General features: G+C 41.1%; 1 long non-coding RNA gene across 1 annotated transcript; it reads left to right on the top strand.

Moving 5' to 3' along the window:
- The first annotated feature begins 2,631 nt into the window (after positions 1-2,631).
- On the top strand, positions 2,632-3,784 carry LOC121073654. The gene is made up of 3 exons (XR_005821856.1): positions 2,632-2,686; positions 2,962-3,034; positions 3,645-3,784. It is a non-coding gene; the product is annotated as an uncharacterized LOC121073654 (long non-coding RNA).
- The last annotated feature ends 228 nt before the right edge of the window (positions 3,785-4,012 follow it).

The raw sequence follows: 4,012 nt of genomic DNA, 5'->3' as shown, positions 1-4,012 counted from the left end.
ACTCTGGTGATTTACCTCTGTTATACCAGTTTCCCCCTAAAGACTTCTCAAAGTCTTTCCAAGCAGTGGTAACACTGCTGCTCTCCATTTTGTCCATTTTGCTGTTCTGATGTGCCTATAAACGTTTGAAGTGGTAAAAACTACAATGTCCCATTTAAAAAATGATGGGTATCCAGCTCATATTTCCAGTCTTAGATTTTCCAGTGTTCTGGATACATTTTGCAATGCAAAGGGTCTGAAAAGCAACCTCTGTAATATTTTCCACAAAGGTAAAATGTGTGGTATTATGGAGAGAAAATAGATGGGTCTTCTGAATGAGATACATGCTTTCTGAAGTTTCACAAGCACATCTGTTTCTCACACTTCTTGAGAAGTAGACTCAAGAAGTATTTACAGGTTCAGAAGTTGTTGTATCCCCTGCTGAAATCCATTCCCATCCAGAACATAGCAGCTATTTAACAAGGACTATTTTATGAGGATGTGTGCAAGCAAAATGGCACAGGAAAACAATTTTCCCCCTGAAAAACAACAACTTAGCTCAGCCAGCATCATCTCAGAAATTAAATCAGAGTAGCAAAGTAGTGTATTAAATTAGAAACAAGGTGGTTTATAGAAGTCCTGAAAGAGGAAGGGTTAGTGGTAATTCAGGAAGTAGCAGCGGCTGAGAGTTTCTAAATGTACTTAAAAAACCACCCAGAATAATGTGTTTAAGATGGTAACATGGTAATGCAGGCATTCTGTCTGGGGAAGAAAATGAATATATGCAATACACACATACATATTTTTCTAATACACACAGTCATTCATGCGTGCATACACACACATCTTCTGAGATGTGAACAACCATGTAGGCTATTTAAGGCATCTTTTCTACACCTTTTGTAGCATTCATTTAACATGTTATACTTACATTTAGGCCCCAGCTCTGCACACCTTTATGCATGTACTTCATTTTATGCATCTACTCTATTCATGTCTGCAGAGTTAAGCATGTGCTTAAGAGTTGGGTCGCAGACCTGAAGGGACCACAAAGAGGTGAAAAACACGGTGATGGGAAGCAGATGTTTAAGTTCATCGGTATTAGCAAAGCTCCTAAAGTCTAAAGATAAGTGTGTGCTTAAAACCCATCGAGTTCAATAAGATTATGGCTCAGAGCTAAAGTTAAGCATATGTTTTGGTGAATAGGGATGGACTGCTGTTGGATGCCACAGCACAAAAATTAAGCATATGTATAGTCTTTGCAGGCTCATAGCCTTTGATTATAAAGTCTTATGGCAGAATGTATATTTATTTGTTTTTCTGTAAAGCATCTTTCTTTCGTACAAAAACATTTACAATCTAGAAATACAAAACGAATAACATTTGTCTCATTTTATAATCAAGGGGTAATGAGTAAGTGAAGGCTGGTTCTGCCCATGCTGTATTAATTCTCCTATTCCACTGCTTTTTTTTTGTCTTCACTGAGGAGTTCAAGGGTTAAGCCATCCCAACATGCCTCACTCTCAATTTATAAAACAGAAAATCTTCCATAAATCAAAAGTTACAAACAGACTTTGTAATGTCATAACTCTTGTGACGGCTTTCCTTTTGATTGATTCCTATACATACATTCTGTCTGATTACCATAATGTGTTCTTGTGGGACAATTCAAGCAGGGTAGAAGAAAGGAGCAAGGAAAGAAGTAAATAACAAATGGTCCTGACTCCTCCTCATCGAGAGTGATTTCAGTCCAATGTTCCATCATATCAACTGGGAAAGAGAGTCTTAGGGTTTAGGCAATCAATTACAGATATGTGTAGAGGCAGACACAATCATTTCACTGATTGTCACCAGTCTAGAGCAGTGACACAGGGAAGTGATCCATCAGTCTATTTTCCCTGACAATCAGAGAAAGATGGCAGACACTTGTAGACTAACAGGCACCTGGATTGGCTGGCTTATACGATTGAAAAATAGCTGTATTTCAAACATATCTAAACCTTTAAATACCTCTGTTGGAAGATTTCATGCATTTCTAGAAAACATTTAGAGTTATTACGGGAGTTGCTCACATTACAGTGGGTGGGAAGGAGAATAAACGTGCTTTCAAGTGTATTAGAATAGATAGAGGGAAGCAATCATATTTAAATGAGGAACATCAAGGTCTTTTCTGATTTGCCATCTTATTTTCTTTGGGTTTAATGTTGTGTCTTTAAGAGGTAATCTATTTTTTACTGATTAGAAGCAAACAACTGAAAATTAGCTAATGTGTGATTAGAAATTTAGCATTAGAAAGCATTTGTTGTGTTGCTTAATGCTGCTTTTTCCTCAATATAGAGGGTTTTATTTATATTGAAAATCACCATGCACCATCTGTGGTGGGGTGTGAAGTCCACAGGCCTGAGAAATCCCCTCTTCCAATGACACTTATTTACATTGTCAGAACCCTATAGGAAAGCAATCTCACCGATTTTTAGTAGCCAGCCAATTCTGAACTTACATATTTATTGTTTTCTTTGCATGCCAATTTTCTTATAAGATCTGGAGCCTGCAAAGTAGGAAAAACCACATGTCGATGGGTTGAAATCGAAATGGCAGAGCAGTAGCCCAGAGGCCTGGCCTTGATGAGGGACTCTTGCGGACAATATGGCTGGGTGGGCTCTGGCCTCTGTGGGGCCTGCACCACGGCCCAGGTGCTGTCAGCCAGGTGAGTGGTGCTTTGGCATTGTGGCCTTCCTGGCACATCACTCATCTCCCCTCACAGCTCTTCACTGGATGGGTGACGACCAAAATCTTTGCATCCGCTGCCACAGCAACCATGTCCTCAACTTCAGCGCTCACCCTGCTCGGCTATGCAGCTCTCACAGCCCTCCTTGGGGGCTTTGCCCTGACCTGGTTGGTGATCCTCACCTCCTTCCAAAACCTACAGAAGTGTTTGGTTTTTAAGGATGAAGTCCAAAACCTATTTTGTTTGTTTTTTAGGGATGAAGTCAGCTTTGGAGGAGGTGATGCCGTGCTAAAAATTGGCAAAAGCAAATCTCCCTGGGAGCCACAGGTGAATTAATTTAATGAAAATCCTGCCCTGTGGTCAGACCATGAAACAAGGAGCTCTTCCGAAGCTCGCAGTGAAGGACTGCTGGGTGAGGAAGGAGCCTGGCCCCAAGGCATGCAGAGTCAGGTTTCTTTGCCATATCCCAACAAAGGAGATATTTTTCACAGCCCAGGGAATGAAGGAGGCTCACACACTGCCCAGAATCCTGAGGCATGTTTGATCCTCCCACCGCTGAGCTTCTGTGGAGGTGGAAACGCTCCCACAGGGCTTTAATTAGAGCAGCTTCTTTCATCTGCCCGATGGGTCGTGGTGGCATTCAGCATTTCCACTGTGCATTTCTTGAAGCTCCCATCCCAATGCGTCTCTGCTGCTCCCGGTGCCTCCCACCCTTTGGGCATGCCCTCAATGCCAGTCTCCTGTGGCAGGGGCAGCCTCGCTTCTTCCCCAGCGAGGCAGCACGGCTGGGCTCTGTATTTGTCATATTTATTGATGTCCCGAGAGCTGTGTATAGCTGACTGGTTATTTGAACCTTGATCCTGTCTTCCCAGTCCTCAAGCACCCTGCACGCATGAAGGCACCACATTTCAGTGTGCTTTTTTTTTTTTTTTTTTAGATGGAGAAGACATGAAGACAAAATCTTGGAGCACACATTTTAAATGTACCCAGGCCCCCTCTCCCATATTACATCGCTGACAAAATTCTTGGATAACATTAGTCTGACGGCAAAATGTATAAAATAGAATTGATTATTAATTCATAAAGAGCTTTGATATCTTATCTATTGCTCATCTCTTGTAATGATTTTTAATGTCATCACGGTTTTTAATTTTGCATGAAACCCATCGTCGTCTGTTTTCATTTGTTTGGTAAACCTTGTCTGTTTTATTAAGAAAATCCCAAGGCTTCTGTGGGTATTTGTGCAACAATAAGAGTAAAGAAATGTTAATAGTAATTTGTTTCTAGCTCAATGCAACATTAATT

The sequence above is a fragment of the Cygnus olor genome, chromosome 8 (genome assembly GCF_009769625.2).
Source record: "Cygnus olor isolate bCygOlo1 chromosome 8, bCygOlo1.pri.v2, whole genome shotgun sequence".
In the NCBI taxonomy this organism is placed as follows: Eukaryota; Metazoa; Chordata; class Aves; order Anseriformes; family Anatidae; genus Cygnus; species Cygnus olor.
This window is presented reverse-complemented; position numbering and strand designations above follow the sequence as displayed.